Source organism: Anoplopoma fimbria, chromosome 7, assembly GCF_027596085.1.
Source record: "Anoplopoma fimbria isolate UVic2021 breed Golden Eagle Sablefish chromosome 7, Afim_UVic_2022, whole genome shotgun sequence".
NCBI classification, from domain to species: Eukaryota; Metazoa; Chordata; class Actinopteri; order Perciformes; family Anoplopomatidae; genus Anoplopoma; species Anoplopoma fimbria.
In genome coordinates, this window is record NC_072455.1 from 19,086,457 (window position 1) to 19,105,361 (window position 18,905).

Here is an 18,905-nt window from a genome sequence, read left to right on the forward strand (position 1 = left end):
CTGCACCTACAACTGCTGCACCTACAACAGCAGCACCGACTACAGCTGCACCGACTACTGCTGCACCTACAACAGTTGCACCTACAACTGCTGCACCTACAACAGCTGCACCGACTACTGCTGCACCTACAACTGCCGCACCTACAACAGCTGCACCTACAACAGCAGCACCGACTACAGCTGCACCGACTACTGCTGCACCTACAACAGTTGCAGCTACAACTGCTGCACCTACAACAGCAGCACCGACTACTGCTGCACCTACAACAGCAGCACCGACTACTGCTGCACCGACTACTGCTGCACCTACAACAGTAGCACCGACTACTGCTGCACCGACTACTGCTGCACCTACAACAGCAGCACCAACTACAGCTGCACCTACAACTGCCGCACCTACAACAGCAGCACCAACTACAGCTGCACCTACAACTGCTGCACCTACAACTGCTGCACCTACAACAGCAGCACCGACTACAGCTGCACCGACTACTGCTGTACCTACAACTGCCGCACCTACCACAGCTGCACCTACAACAGCAGCACCGACTACAGCTGCACCTACAACTGCTGCACCTACAACAGCAGCACCGACTACTGCTGCACCTACAACAGCAGCAGCGACTACAGCTGCACCTACAACAGCAGCACCGACTACAGCTGCACCCACAACTGCCGCACCTACAACAGCAGCGCCTACGACAGCTGCACCTACAACAGCTGCACCTACAACAGCAGCACCGACTACTGTTGCACCGACTACTGCTGCACCTACAACAGCTGCACCAACAACAGCTGCCCCTACAACAGCCACACCAACAACAGCTGCACCAACAACAGCGGCACCTACAACTGTAGCACCTACAACAGCTGCACCTACAACAGCGGCACTTACAACAGCGGCACCTACAACAGCGGGTCCTACAACTGCTGCACCTACAACAGCTGCCCCTACAACAGCTGCACCAACAACAGCTGCCCCAACCACAGCTGCACCTACAACTGCCGCACCTACGACAGCTGCACCTACAACTGCTGCACCTACAACAGCAGCACCGACTACAGCTGCACCTACAACTGCTGCACCTACAATAGCAGCGCCTACGACAGCTGCACCTACAACAACTGCTGCACCTACAACAGCTGCACCGACTATTGCTGCACCTACAACTGCCGCACCTACAACAGCTGCACCTACAACTGCTGCACCTACAACAGCAGCACCGACTACAGCTGCACCGACTACTGCTGCACCTACAACAGTTGCAGCTACAACTGCTGCACCTACAACAGCAGCACCTACAACTGCCGCACCTACGACAGCTGCACCTACAACAGCTGCACTGACTACTGCTACACCTACGACAGCTGCACCTACAACAGCTGCAGCTACAACTGCTGCACCTACAACAGCAGCACCGACTACTGCTGCACCGACTACTGCTGAACCTACAACAGCAGCACCAACTACAGCTGCACCTACAACTGCCGCACCTACAACAGCTGCACCTACAACTGCTGCACCTACAACAGCAGCACCGACTACAGCTGCACCGACTACTGCTGCACCTACAACAGTTGCAGCTACAACTGCTGCACCTACAACAGCAGCACCTACAACTGCCGCACCTACGACAGCTGCACCTACAACAGCTGCACTGACTACTGCTACACCTACGACAGCTGCACCTACAACAGCTGCAGCTACAACTGCTGCACCTACAACAGCAGCACCGACTACTGCTGCACCGACTACTGCTGAACCTACAACAGCAGCACCAACTACAGCTGCACCTACAACTGCCGCACCTACGACAGCAGCACCGACTACAGCTGCACCTACAACAGCAGCAGCGACTACAGCTGCACCTACAACTGCAGCACCTACGACAGCTGCACCTACAACAGCTGCACCGACGACAGCTGCACCTACGACAGCTGCACCTACGACAGCAGCACCTACAACAGCAGCACCGACTACAGCTGTACCTACAACTGCTGCACCTACAACAGCAGCACCGACTACTGCTGCACCTACAACAGCAGCAGCGACTACAGCTGCACCTACAACTGCAGCACCTACGACAGCTGCACCTACAACAGCTGCACCGACTACTGCTGCACCTACGACAGCTGCACCTACGACAGCAGCACCTACAACTGCTGCACCTACAACAGCAGCAGCGACTACAGCTGCACCTACAACTGCCGCACCTACGACAGCTGCACCTACAACTGCTGCACCTACAACAGCAGCACCGACTACAGCTGCACCTACAACTGCCGCACCTACAACAGCAGCGCCTACGACAGCTGCACCTACAACAGCTGCACCTACAACAGCAGCACCGACTACTGCTGCACCGACTACTGCTGCACCTACAACAGCAGCACCAACTACAGCTGCACCTACAACTGCCGCACCTACGACAGCTGCACCTACAACTGCTGCACCTACAACAGCAGCACCGACTACTGCTTCACCTACAACTGCTGCACCTACAACAGCAGCGCCTACGACAGCTGCACCTACAACAACTGCTGCACCTACAACAGCTGCACCGACTACTGCTGCACCTACATCTGCCGCACCTACAACAGCTGCACCTACAACTGCTGCACCTACAACAGCAGCACCGACTACAGCTGCACCGACTACTGCTGCACCTACAACAGTTGCAGCTACAACTCCTGCACCTACAACAGCAGCACCGACTACTGCTGCACCTACAACTGCCGCACCTACAACTGCCGCACCTACAACAGCTGCACCTACAACTGCCACACCTACGACAGCTGCACCTACAACAGCTGCACTGACTACTGCTACACCTACGACAGCTGCACCAACTACAGCTGCACCTACAACTGCCGCACCTACAACAGCAGCACCAACTACAGCTGCACCTACAACTGCTGCACCTACAACAGCAGCACCGACTACAGCTGCACCTACAACTGCTGCACCTACAACAGCAGCACCGACTACTGCTGCACCTACAACAGCAGCAGCGACTACAGCTGCACCTACAACTGCAGCACCGACTACAGCTGCACCCACAACTGCCGCACCTACAACAGCAGCGCCTACGACAGCTGCACCTACAACAGCTGCACCTACAACAGCAGCACCGACTACTGTTGCACCGACTACTGCTGCACCTACAACAGCTGCACCAACAACAGCTGCCTCTACAACAGCCACACCAACAACAGCTGCACCAACAACAGCGGCACCTACAACTGTAGCACCTACAACAGCTGCACCTACAACAGCGGCACTTACAACAGCGGCACCTACAACAGCGGGTCCTACAACTGCTGCACCTACAACAGCTGCCCCTACAACAGCTGCACCAACAACAGCTGCCCCAACCACAGCTGCACCTACAACTGCCGCACCTACGACAGCTGCACCTACAACTCCTGCACCTACAACAGCAGCACCGACTACAGCTGCACCTACAACTGCTGCACCTACAATAGCAGCGCCTACGACAGCTGCACCTACAACAACTGCTGCACCTACAACAGCTGCACCGACTACTGCTGCACCTACAACTGCCGCATCTACAACAGCTGCACCTACAACTGCTGCACCTACAACAGCAGCACCGACTACAGCTGCACCGACTACTGCTGCACCTACAACAGTTGCAGCTACAACTGCTGCACCTACAACAGCAGCACCTACAACTGCCGCACCTACGACAGCTGCACCTACAACAGCTGCACTGACTACTGCTACACCTACGACAGCTGCACCTACAACAGCTGCAGCTACAACTGCTGCACCTACAACAGCAGCACCGACTACTGCTGCACCGACTACTGCTGAACCTACAACAGCAGCACCAACTACAGCTGCACCTACAACTGCCGCACCTACAACAGCTGCACCTACAACTGCTGCACCTACAACAGCAGCACCGACTACAGCTGCACCGACTACTGCTGCACCTACAACAGTTGCAGCTACAACTGCTGCACCTACAACAGCAGCACCTACAACTGCCGCACCTACGACAGCTGCACCTACAACAGCTGCACTGACTACTGCTACACCTACGACAGCTGCACCTACAACAGCTGCAGCTACAACTGCTGCACCTACAACAGCAGCACCGACTACTGCTGCACCGACTACTGCTGAACCTACAACAGCAGCACCAACTACAGCTGCACCTACAACTGCCGCACCTACGACAGCAGCACCGACTACAGCTGCACCTACAACAGCAGCAGCGACTACAGCTGCACCTACAACTGCAGCACCTACGACAGCTGCACCTACAACAGCTGCACCGACTACTGCTGCACCTACGACAGCTGCACCTACGACAGCAGCACCTACAACAGCAGCACCGACTACAGCTGCACCTACAACTGCTGCACCTACAACAGCAGCACCGACTACTGCTGCACCTACAACAGCAGCAGCGACTACAGCTGCACCTACAACTGCTACACCTACAACTGCCGCACCTACAACAGCTGCACCGACTACTGCTGCACCTACGACAGCTGCACCTACGACAGCAGCACCTACAACTGCTGCACCTACAACAGCAGCAGCGACTACAGCTGCACCTACAACTGCCGCACCTACGACAGCTGCACCTACAACTCCTGCACCTACAACAGCAGCACCGACTACAGCTGCACCTACAACTGCCGCACCTACAACAGCAGCGCCTACGACAGCTGCACCTACAACAGCTGCACCTACAACAGCAGCACCGACTACTGCTGCACCGACTACTGCTGCACCTACAACAGCAGCACCAACTACAGCTGCACCGACTACTGCTGCACCTACAACAGTTGCAGCTACAACTCCTGCACCTACAACAGCATCACCGACTACTGTAGCACCTACTACAGCTGCACCTACAACTGCCGCACCTACAACAGCTGCACCTACAACTGCCGCACCTACGACAGCTGCACCTACAACAGCTGCACTGACTACTGCTACACCTACGACAGCTGCACCTACAACAGCTGCAGCTACAACTGCTGCACCTACAACAGCAGCACCGACTACTGCTGCACCGACTACTGCTGAACCTACAACAGCAGCACCAACTACAGCTGCACCTACAACTGCCGCACCTACGACAGCTGCACCTACAACTGCTGCACCTACAACAGCAGCACCGACTACAGCTGCACCTACAACTGCTGCACCTACAACTGCAGCACCTACGACAGCTGCACCTACAACAGCTGCACCGACTACTGCTGCACCTACGACAGCTGCACCTACGACAGCAGCACCTACAACTGCTGCACCTACAACAGCAGCAGCGACTACAGCTGCACCTACAACTGCCGCACCTACGACAGCTGCACCTACAACTGCTGCACCTACAACAGCAGCACCGACTACAGCTGCACCTACAACTGCCGCACCTACAACAGCAGCGCCTACGACAGCTGCACCTACAACAGCAGCACCGACTACTGCTGCACCTACAACAGCAGCAGCGACTACAGCTGCACCTACAACAGCAGCACCGACTACAGCTGCACCTACAACTGCCGCACCTACGACAGCTGCACCTACAACTGCTGCACCTACAACAGCAGCACCGACTACAGCTGCACCTACAACTGCCGCACCTACAACAGCAGCGCCTACGACAGCTGCACCTACAACAGCTGCACCTACAACAGCAGCACCGACTACTGCTGCACCGACTACTGCTGCACCTACAACAGCAGCAGCGACTACAGCTGCACCTACAACTGCCGCACCTACGACAGCTGCACCTACAACTGCTGCACCTACAACAGCAGCACCGACTACAGCTGCACCTACAACTGCTGCACCTACAACAGCAGCGCCCTACGACAGCTGCACCTACAACAACTGCTGCACCTACAACAGCTGCACCGACTACTGCTGCACCTACAACTGCCGCACCTACAACAGCTGCACCTACAACTGCTGCACCTACAACAGCAGCACCGACTACAGCTGCACCGACTACTGCTGCACCTACAACAGTTGCAGCTACAACTCCTGCACCTACAACAGCAGCACCGACTACTGCTGCACCTACAACTGCCGCACCTACAACAGCTGCACCTACAACTGCCGCACCTACGACAGCTGCACCTACAACAGCTGCACTGACTACTGCTACACCTACGACAGCTGCACCTACAACAGCTGCAGCTACAACTGCTGCACCTACAACAGCAGCACCGACTACTGCTGCACCGACTACTGCTGAACCTACAACAGCAGCACCAACTACAGCTGCACCTACAACTCCTGCACCTACAACAGCAGCACCGACTACTGCTGCACCTACAACTGCCGCACCTACAACAGCTGCACCTACAACTGCCGCACCTACGACAGCTGCACCTACAACAGCTGCACTGACTACTGCTACACCTACGACAGCTGCACCTACAACAGCTGCAGCTACAACTGCTGCACCTACAACAGCAGCACCGACTACTGCTGCACCGACTACTGCTGAACCTACAACAGCAGCACCAACTACAGCTGCACCTACAACTGCCGCACCTACGACAGCTGCACCTACAACTGCTGCACCTACAACAGCAGCACCGACTACAGCTGCACCTACAACTGCTGCACCCACAACAGCAGCACCGACTACAGCTGCACCGACTACTACTGCACCTACGACAGCTGCACCTACAACAGCTGCACCGACTACTGCTGCACCTACGACAGCTGCACCTACAACAGCAGCACCGACTACTGCTGCACCGACTACTGCTGCACCTACAACAGCAGCACCAACTACAGCTGCACCTACAACTGCCGCACCTACGACAGCTGCACCTACAACAGCAGCACCGACTACAGCTGCACCTACAACTGCCGCACCTACGACAGCTGCACCTACAACTGCTGCACCTACAACAGCAGCACCGACTACAGCTGCACCTACAACTGCCGCACCTACAACAGCAGCGCCTACGACAGCTGCACCTACAACAGCAGCACCGACTACTGCTGCACCTACAACAGCAGCACCGACTACAGCTGCACCTACAACAGCAGCACCGACTACAGCTGCACCTACAACTGCCGCACCTACGACAGCTGCACCTACAACTGCTGCACCTACAACAGCAGCACCGACTACAGCTGCACCTACAACTGCCGCACCTACAACTGCCGCACCTACAACAGCAGCGCCCTACGACAGCTGCACCTACAACAGCTGCATCTACAACAGCAGCACCGACTACTGCTGCACCGACTACTGCTGCACCTACAACAGCAGCAGCGACTACAGCTGCACCTACAACTGCAGCACCTACGACAGCTGCACCTACAACTGCTGCACCTACAACAGCAGCACCGACTACAGCTGCACCTACAACTGCTGCACCTACAACAGCAGCGCCTACGACAGCTGCACCTACAACAACTGCTGCACCTACAACAGCTGCACCGACTACTGCTGCACCTACAACTGCCGCACCTACAACAGCTGCACCTACAACTGCTGCACCTACAACAGCAGCACCGACTACAGCTGCACCGACTACTGCTGCACCTACAACAGTTGCAGCTACAACTCCTGCACCTACAACAGCAGCACCGACTACTGCTGCACCTACAACTGCCGCACCTACAACAGCTGCACCTACAACTGCCGCACCTACGACAGCTGCACCTACAACAGCTGCACTGACTACAGCTACACCTACGACAGCTGCACCTACAACAGCTGCAGCTACAACTGCTGCACCTACAACAGCAGCACCGACTACTGCTGCACCGACTACTGCTGAACCTACAACAGCAGCACCAACTACAGCTGCACCTACAACTGCCGCACCTACGACAGCTGCACCTACAACTGCTGCACCGACTACAGCTGCACCTACAACTGCTGCACCTACAACAGCAGCACCGACTACTGCTGCACCTACAACAGCAGCAGCGACTACAGCTGCACCGACTACTACTGCACCTACGACAGCTGCACCTACAACAGCTGCAGCGACTACTGCTGCACCTACGACAGCTGCACCTACAACAGCAGCACCGACTACTGCTGCACCGACTACTGCTGCACCTACAACAGCAGCACCAACTACAGCTGCACCTACAACTGCCGCACCTACGACAGCTGCACCTACAACAGCAGCACCGACTACAGCTGCACCTACAACTGCCGCACCTACAACAGCAGCGCCTACGACAGCTGCACCTACTACAGCTGCACCTACAACAGCAGCACCGACTACTGCTGCACCGACTACTGCTGCACCTACAACTGCTGCACCTACAACAACTGCTTCACCTTCAACAGCTGCACCGACTACTGCTGCACCTATAACTGCCGCACCTACAACTGCTGCACCTACAACAGCAGCAGCGACTACAGCTGCACCTACAACTGCCGCACCTACGACAGCTGCACCTACAACAGCTGCACTGACTACTGCTACACCTACGACAGCTGCACCTACAACAGCTGCAGCTACAACTGCTGCACCTACAACAGCAGCACCGACTACTGCTGCACCGCCTACTGCTGCACCTACAACAGCAACACCTACAACAGCAGCACCTACAACAGCAGCACCTACAACTGCTGCACCTAAAACAGCACCACCTACAACTGCTGCACCTACAACAGCAGCACCTACAACTGCTGCACCTACAACAACAGCACCTACAACTGCTGCACCTACTACTGCTGCACCTACAACAGCCGCACCGACTACTGCTGCACCTACAACAGCAGCACCTACAACAGCAGCACCGACTACAGCTGCACCGACTACTGCTGCACCTACAACAGCCGCACCGACTACTGCTGCACCTACAACAGCAGCACCTACAACTGCTGCACCAACAACAGCAGCACCTACAACTGCTGCACCTACAACAAATGTAGCACTCACCACATCAAGAGTGTCTTTCACATCAGTTCGAGACACATTTACACCTGAATTGTCGGATCCTTCATCACCAGCTTTTAGAGGGCGAGCGGCAACGATAAAAAGAGAGGTAAGTCTCACCTATGCAATAAATTCTGCTGGTACAAGTAGTGAATTGTTTTATAGAAGATGTCGAGCCCCCACTCAAATAAATTAAACTTACTTGTCCATTATATCTGAATAATTGATGACAGACACATAAATGGGAACATATTAAGAGAAGAATACTACACCACCAGCTCAGGATGACCTTGAATCGTCTGCTATTTTACAAATCAATCTCAATTGATTGAATTGCCTGATTTTAATCTTGGCAGCGCCAGAAAAAATGTGATCAAGCAACAAAGGGTAGTTGCATTCGGGCTTGAATTCCCAATAAGTCATGATATATAGTATATTTTGGTATAAATGTATTTCTATTAATGATGCTGTTAATAAAAATGTGAAAATATTGTGTTTCAATCAATCTCCTTTGCATAATTGAATATGTCACCATGTAGACTAAGATGCACTATCCAAATGTCAGAAAGGCTTAATAATACCAACATAAGGCAACTTGCTTAAGAACGTATCAGAGAGCTAAATATATCTACAATTTTTGAAAGATTCTCTAAAATTAGAAAGACGTTTAGAAAAAGCTGTTCGCCTACAAGGCTGAAGTTAAAATAACTGCTTAAATACAACTTAATTTCTGTTTTTGCAGCTTGAACCTTTCTACCGAAGTGGATTCCTTCCTCCTTCAGGTCCTTGAACGTGGTGTCATTCAGGTATTGTGTTGAGAGCTACAGTGTTACAATCTAAGAAAAGTGGCCTTAATCTAATATTTCAAACAATGTTTTTTGTTTCTCCTTCTGCAGAAGTGGATCAGTCATCGCCAACATAGACCTTCAATTTGTGAGCACATTGGTTCCTAACGACAATCAGATAGCAAATGTTTTGATCAACGCAGCCCCAACCGTCACTGGCTTCGACATTGAAACCAGCTCCATCAACGCCTTACAACTGCGGCACCTACAACAGCAGCACCGACTACTGCTTCACCTACAACTGCTGCACCTACAACAGCAGCGCTACGACAGCTGCACCTACAACTGCTGCACCGACTACTGCTGCACCTACAACTGCTGCACCTACAACAACTGCTTCACCTACAACAGCAGCACCGACTACTGCTTCACCTACAACTGCTGCACCTACAACAGCAGCGCCTACGACAGCTGCACCTACAACTGCTGCACCTACAACAGCCGCAGCTACGACTTCAACACCTACAACAGCAATAACAACCACTGAATCTCCCCAAACTGTTGTGGCCCTCTCAGCAACCCTTGAAGAACCATTTGTAGAACAATTAAATGATAGAAACAGCCAGCAATTCAAGAATCTTGAGGCAACAGTTGTAGCTGTGGTTAGTACTCACTCTGATTATTTGTCTGTGTATTGCTTTTGCAGTTCTTCATTTCATTTGGAGAATACTGTATTTTTAATTTCTTCATATTTTCTATTTTCTTTATTCCCACAGTGTGATTTGATCTACAGCACCAGATTTGGCTTTCTTTTCATCCGCACATTTATCATTGTGTTCAGGTACCATTGAAATGTCAAGGGTCCTACTCACTTCATTCACAATGTTTAAACTTAATAATGTCACACAAAAAATAATATTACACATATGGATAAGTTTTCAATGTTAATAAAATTTGATAATTATATGTTCTTTTATCATCATGCAGACCAGCTACGGGCCGCAACCGAATGACTAATACTGAAGCAGAGGTCGGGATTGAATTCAATCGAACTGCTTCCGCTGGACCAATCCCACAGTCTGATGATGTTGCAGAAGTCTTAGTAGACGCTGTGTCTAACCCCAACAGTACCTTCAACCTCACTATTGATGCTGCTTCAATCACTGTAGTTAGTAAGTAAACACTAGGTCTCCATTTCACTCCAATGGTTGTTAAGCAGAGACATATACCCAATGTGATTTGTAATGTATCTATCAAAGTCTATGAGTGAGTATATTAATTGTCCATGGATGATTTTCTGATATAACTGACACTACTATCAAAGTTACTATGGATCCTGCTCCTGATCCTTTTTTCACAAATTGCTGGGTTGACAAAGAGCATACACAATCATATTTACCATGAAGTCCACTGGGACATTAGCAGGACTTCTTGAGCTGTGACTTACCAAAAATAAACTCATGTTGTCATTTTTATTTTTGTTTAAAAGAAGGCCCTCTGGCTACCATTATTTATTTTTCATCTTTATTTGTTTTTCACAGAAATGACAACTGCATCTCCCACTTTAAATATTACAACTACTGCAATCTCAACTGCTGCAAGTACAACAATTATCCCTGCCACCAGTGCTGCAACCACAGCTCCCAGTGCTGCAACTACAGCTGCTAGTGCTACAACTACAACTCCTACAACCACCAGATCTACTACCACTGCTGAGACAGTCATAGCAAGGCGTGTGACTTTCAGATCTGTTGGAGAGACATTTACAAGTGACCTGCAGAATCCGTCATCTGCAGCGTTTAAAAACCGAGCCTCATTGACAAAGACGACAGTAAGTTATAGATTGTTTCTCCTTTCATAACGGACAAAAAAAGGGGTGATAACTTTTCAAAGACAAAACTATTTCAATCATCTTTCCATATACAGTTAATAGGACACAGATAAATTATCTGTTAGTCATTGAAAAAAAATGGAATAATGTTACTACTTGCAGTAAGTGCCAAAGAAATACCATAATTAAAAAGACAATGCACAAGTAATAAAAACACAAGCAAATAAAATAATTGTACTTACAAATGATTTGCTTGTATTCCTGCAGCTTGAACCTTTCTACAGGAGAGCATTTCCTTCATTCCGCACCATAACAGTGCTTTTGTTCAGGTAATTTGTTTATGTTATGAAGATAGAATCTTAAGAGCACTGATCATGAATTTATAGGAATAAAACAATATTTTTTGCAGTAATGGATCAATCGTCACACACATGGATGTTGGATTTTCATCCACATCTGTTCCTAATGGCACTGAGATTGGAAATGTTTTGGTCGGAGCAGCTTCAAGCATCACAGCCTTCGACATTGACACCGCCTCCATTTCTGTGGATGGCACACGTAAGCAATATTGAATAATACCTCATAAAATGTTTTGAATATTACAGATTTTTTTGTTCTTTGTTAAAGCAATGTCTTGTTTCCTTTTCTCAACTATTACAGAGGTTTCAAGTGGAGTAAGCCACAAGATCAGTCTCATCACTGCATCCTTCCTGGTGCTGTTGTCATGGCTACTGTCAAGCCCGCAATAGCATCATTGCTGATTACCGTTTTAATAGGCATTATTGCATGACTGCCATCAGTGGTATGAAAAATGACTTCTTGATTCTTTAAGAAGAAGCCTTGTATCAGATTAATTTACTATCAAATTAAATGTTTCATTGACTGCACATATTAATGACAGTTAGGTATGTCTTTCGATCTATACGCGTTTCTGGGTGGGAATGTCAAGGATCCTTGACCGATCAGAATGACATAAACAAGAGTAATAAATCCAACAAAATACCATGAATCCCTGAGATGTCAAAAAGCAATGTGTTCTATGCTTTTTGTTTGTCATGACAAAACGTAAACAAGTAAAAGTAGACAATTAAAATCAGCCACCCTGGAAAGTAAAACCGCCAAAACACGCTTACCATTGTCTGAATGCAGTTTTAGCTCCAGATATCACATTGGACTTTTTGTGAAGTTAGTCTTTTCCGTCTTCTTCTGTCGTCTCAAAATGCACGTCAAATTAATGTTTAGGTTTCACTCCATACCATAGCATTACATACAATTTCAATAATTCCATAAAATTAGTCCTAACCCCATAGCAATATCAGAGAGCATAATTAATTGAAGGAACAACACTGCGGCTCACCATGAGCTGTGTATCCCAGCCCTAAACCAATACATAGGCCGAGAGTTTTATCCTCATGATGGCATATATGTCAAAACATTGCACTGTCAAGTTTCTTATTTATACAAGGTGTATTTATGTATTCAGGCATGGATGTATTCTGTGAGATTTCTTGTTGTTTGTATAATTTTGTCAGAAACTTTACAATGATCAGAATACAAAATCTTTGAAGAATTAAAACTGTCTCTCGTGTCATGTTTTGCAATTTTGGTGGGAAAAGAGAAAGTGTATCAGGGAATGTTTAATGTCTACCAATGAGCTTCAGCTTTTTCTGTGTTAGTGAATCCAGGTTTGTTAAGAAAGAGAACTGGGAGGGGTTCAAAGTTAACTTAGTCTTTGAGATTCTTCTATCTATTCAAACACCACCAAACAGCCCGTGAGACACATTATTATCAAATCACCTTAAAGTAAAAACCAGCAACAATAATTTTTCCTTTTCTGAAATTGCTCTCACAAATAAGAAGCATTTTAATAGTCAGATATGTTGTTAAAGACTTAAGGCAACGACATTTAGATAATCTTTACCATAAATCTTCTTCTTCTGCAGAAAAGCCAATAAATTTGGGAGTTGATCGATTTTGATCATCTTTAAGTCATTTTTAAGGAAGGACGCCACGAACGTTCTGGTTCTGTGCTTAAATTTGAAAATATATTTCTTTACTTTGCCTTATAGTGCCATAAATAAATGTAAAGAGTGATAAGAGACAGATAAGGAAATAAAGGAAATGATCATATGACTGAGCCGCAAAATCGGATAGGATAGAGCCCTCAAGTGTAGGAGCATGTAGTATGGGCCGAGTAAAACCTGGAACGACATCTTATGGTCAGTTTAATAACTGGAGAGTGTAGAATCACAATTCGATTGACTGTTACCACTCTGACATTTGCTGACGAACGGTGTCTGATGCAGCCTCTCATCGAATATCTACATCTCAGAGGTAGCATACATTTTATGAGAAAAAGTAAGGAAATAGCGGCAATAAGCATGCTGTATGAATGAAGGGATCTAAAACTGGTGAAGAGAATGAGTGTGTGTGTTTACTTTGGGATGAGAAGAAACTGGGGAGAATGGGTGTGCGTAGGAGTGCTGAATGTGTGTGAAACTTGGCTGCTGATGTGTTCCAGCTGTGTGCCATAAAATGCATAGGAAGAGAATAGATGTGTTAAAGTTAAAAGAAAGAAAAAAACACATTATGATTGAATAAACATATATATAGGTGGTGATTTGAGAGCGGGACATTTAATAATTTGTAAGGATAGATATGTGGCCCGATGTATTGTATAAAACCATGAGCTTCTTTTGAGAAGACGTAATGAATTGAATAAGGTATGGTATAAAACCATGAGCTTCTTTTTAAAAAAGACGTAATATAATAAATGAGCTGTTAAATGCACAATGAACTTCGTTTAAGAAGGGTAGCGTTTGAAACCCCCCCCCTCACTCGTCTCAAAATCAATCTACTAAAGGCCGGTACAAATTTATCCACAGACTCTGTAGCAAAAACAAAACCTGAATTTTCCATATTTGTATGTGTTTTCAGTCGTAGGTAATATTGATGGTACACATATAAACCTGCTTTCATTTATAAGCCTAAGAGGATACTGACCTGCTCCTATACACATGAAAGAATACATGCTCTAGGCAGTCAGGAGAAATAAATAAATAGAAAACTTGGCAACTGATTGACCAGTTAATGCATTTAATTAATTAATGGCATATGATTGTTTGGTCTAACCTCTGCTGACAATTACAGATGTCCATTTTTGTTATTGTGCGTGGTTTGTTCTGATCTGTGCTGTGGTGGACATTCAATATGGTGTCTGTTTGACGATTTGAGCTGAATATTGGTTAATTGGATAATTGGTTAATTTGTTGATTGGTTAATTGGGTAATTGGGTAATTGGGTTTTTTTTTTTTTTTAAAGGGGGAAGTAATCTAAATAGCCTTGAGTAGTTTTAATTTTAGCAATTACTTCTTAAAGTACAATAACGAAACATAAGGAAGCCGTTATAATGGGGAAAAAGAACACTAAAAATCCAAAAGTAATCACTCCTGTTGATATAGTACAGAAGAATAATCCTTTAATTAGAGGCATCGCAAACATTGCAAAAATATCGGAAAAATGGCACAAACGCTGGCCTGAAATTGACCAACCATGGCCAGTGGAGGGGACTCTTAACCCAGATGTAATTAAAATAATGCTGGTACTTGTATCCACATACAAGGCAGAGCAAAAGAAGGGAAAAAGGGGAGAAAACGCAAGGAGAAGAGGCAAGTGGAGCTTGGCATTCTCCAGTTGTTTGAAAATGAGGGACAGAAACTGATCGAAGCTGCAAACGATAAGAGGGATAAAGATGCAGAAGAAATAAAACAAAATACAGAACAAACAGAAAAACTGATGAAAGACACCAATTCATTGTTCTCACATATGAACCCAGTGAAGGGACCGCCACCTTATGAGGTAGGGACGAAGTCTAAGAAAATCTATCCTCAGATCCCAGTGATCAGTCAGGAGGGTGACTACCGTATCAGAAACGAGGAGGACATAATAATAGAAACAGGACGAGCGGAGTCAACTATAACGATGTATCCAAGATCCAAAAGTAAGAAGAAAGCAAGGTTTGGATCTGGGAAGCAAAGGCGGGACCATGGAAACGAGAGTGACCAAAGCGATCAGGAAGGGAGCAGGGGAGGATATGACCCTGCAGTCAGGCGGATGCTGGCCAGAGCGGAAAGGAAAGGAAATACTATCACTGATGACAGTGAGGATGAAGAGAGCCATGGAGAGGAAGCCCGGAAGAATTTGAGAAAGGTCGAAATAAGCATAGACCGATGCCGCCGTGACCGACAAAAAACTGATAGTCCAGAAGAATTAAGAGAACTAGAGTACCAGCTAGAGGAATTGCGGTTTCGGAAGGAAGAGTTTGAGAATGAAAACTCCAAACAATCGGCCACGACAGATAGAGTGCGCTCTAGAAAACAGTCGAGCTTGACGGGGCCTTTGAGAGCTATGATTAAAAGTACTGGGAATGCTAAGCTACACTGTAATCTGTCCTGGACACACAATGGCCTTTTGGCATTTGAAATGACAAAAAAGAAGTTGCAAGAGGCTCCGGCGCTAGCAATTCCAGACTACTCTAAGAATTTTGTGTTATATGTATCTACTTCTACTGGGGGTAAACATGCATGTGCAGTTCTTTGTCAACCAACGGGTACGGGGACGAGTCCTCAACCCATTTCATATTACTCCACGGCTTATTCAGAAGTGGAGCTAGGGTTACCACTGTGTTACAGAGCTATGGTGGGAGTTTCTCTAATGTACAATAAAGCATCATCTGTAACAATGGGTTATCCAGTGACAATTCTTACACATCATAGTCTCAGAAATCTTTTGAATTATGGTAAGAACAACTTGACTATGTCTAGGCTCAGAGACTATCATAGGCTCTTAGAGCAGGAAGATGTTACCCTAGCAAGGTGTGTTACGGTAAATCCAGCTGAGAATTTGCCAACTCCAGAAGATGGTGAGCCACACGATTGTGTTCAAGAAGCAGAGAAATACTCTAGGCTTAGATCAGATTTACAAGCTCTCCCATTGCATGTGGTGGACCTGGAGTATTGGACTGATGGGTCTTGTTATCGTGTGGGCGATAAATTAAGTGCTGGCTATGCGGTAGTAAAAGCCCAAGGAACTGGATTTGCAGTTGAGAAGGCTGAAGGGATACCACAGCCTGCATCTGCACAACTTGCTGAGCTGGTGGGGCTAACTGAAGCGTGTTTGTTGGCAGAAGGGAAGCGAGTGACGATATATACCGACTCTGCATATGCACATAATGTGTGCCACTTGTTTGGAGCAGTGTGGAAGAACCGAGGGTTTAAGAAAACGGATGGTTCGCCGATACAGCATCACGCCCAGATCATGAAATTGCTGCATGCTATGATGAAGCCTAAAGAAATAGCAATAGCTAAATGTGCGGCACATAAGAGGGATGCATCAAGGGTTTCACAAGGGAATAGAGCGGCTGATGAAGCTGCAAGAGCAGTCACAGGAGCAGATAAATTGGGCAAAGTTCTTCTCGTCACGCATGAAGTGAACTTGGAAGACAAAATTACGCTCAAAGATGTGATTTTAATGCAGGAAGCTGCTCCTGAAATGGACAAACAGTTGTGGCTAGACCGAGGTGCCACCCGAGATTTTACTGGACTTTGGAGAAATCATGAGGGGCTGATACTATCACCTCCAGACCTGTTGGGTCTGATGATTCAGGAGGCGCATGGTTTAGCTCACGTTGCAAGGGGGGAAGTTAAGAGAAAGATTACAAAAGAGTATGGTTTTTGGGCACCATGTTTGCTTGAACAGATTGATTATGTCATAGGCAGGTGCACTATCTGTCTGAAAAACAATGTTCGGAGGGGAGTGACGGTTCCTCCTGGCCACATCCCAACTCCAAGGGGTCCTATGCGTGAACTAGTTGTGGACTATGTTGACATGATAAAACCGATTGAAGGGAAAAGATATATGCTAGTCGTTGTGGACAGATTTTCACGATGGCCTGAGGCTTGTCCAACAAAACGGAAAGATGCTCAATCGGTTGCCAAGTTCTTATGTAGAGAGGTCATAAGCAGGTGGGGACTTCCAGATCGAATATCCTCAGACAATGGGAAAGAGTTTGTGGATAAGACGGTGAAATTGATTTTGCAAAAACTAGGAATTAAACAGCGTCTTGGTGCAGTCTATCATCCGCAAAGTCAAGGGATGTGCGAAAGAATGAATGGTGTTCTGAAAAATCGTATTGTCAAAATATGCCAGCACACGGGGTTAAATTGGATAGCAGCGCTTCCATTGGCGTTAATGGTATGTCGCTCTAGTGAGCTCCGCGATTTACATATGACACCTCATGAGTTGGTTACAGGAAGACTGATGCCAATGCCTTGTCTGCGGACAAGTGGGAAAGGTCCAAGTCTGGCCCTTTTAGAAGATGAAATGCAAACATATGTCACATACATGGTTAATCTACATAAAAGAATATCCACATATGTGTCTGACAGGCAAACTAAGGAGGAGGTGCAGGAGAAGCTCAATGAGCAAAAAAGGATCACAGTGCAACCTGGAGACAAGGTGTTCGTGAAGGTATTTAGACTCAACTGGTATAACGAACGCCGTGAGGGACCATTTGAAGTAGTTCGCAGTACTGGAACCGCGGTCCAGGTTAAAGGGTCTCCCACGTGGTATCATTTATCACATTGTGTCAAAGCGCCAAGTGAAGAGGCGCCACATTCACCGATCCAAGATGTTGAAGGCTCAAGAGAGCCCGAAGAACACACACCAGAGAGGGAGATGCATGAAAATCCCCAGAGTCAGAATTCAGAAGGAGAGATCGTCCAAGTTGTGGACAATGTTGATGTTTCTGTACATATTCCTGATGATGTCAGAAATGACTCGGCAGTTGATGGACAGGAAAGAAGATTTAGAGACATTGTCTTTCAACATGTCCCAGACCCAGCAGGACCTATTTCAGTTGCCTGCAAAGCGCCAGAGATATCAAAGGGCGGTGACTCCGCTGCAGGACAACCCAGGGATCCAGTTAGACAAAGGAGCCCGAGACCAGTTAGGAGAAGAGTCAAACCAAACCGTTACTAGAACCAGGGTTGAAGCAACCTTGGGGGAGTCAGTTCGGCTTCCATGTCAGTGTACAGAAGAAAATAGTGGTAAAGGGAAACTCAGAGTTCAAATTAAAGATGATTGTTCCCTTGTCCTGCGTAACGTTACTCGGGAAGACGAAGGAGAATACATGTGTACTTATGTAGAACCGGAGTTTAAATTTGTTCCATATCAAAATTATTGGATCGAAGGTCGTGTAACTCGTAGAGTGTCACTCCTGATAAGAGACTTGGGGCCTATTGGAGTTTCTACGAATACTAAAGGGGTTCAGAAACAATTTACTACAGTAACTACTCCAAAGGTGATTAGTACACAGATGA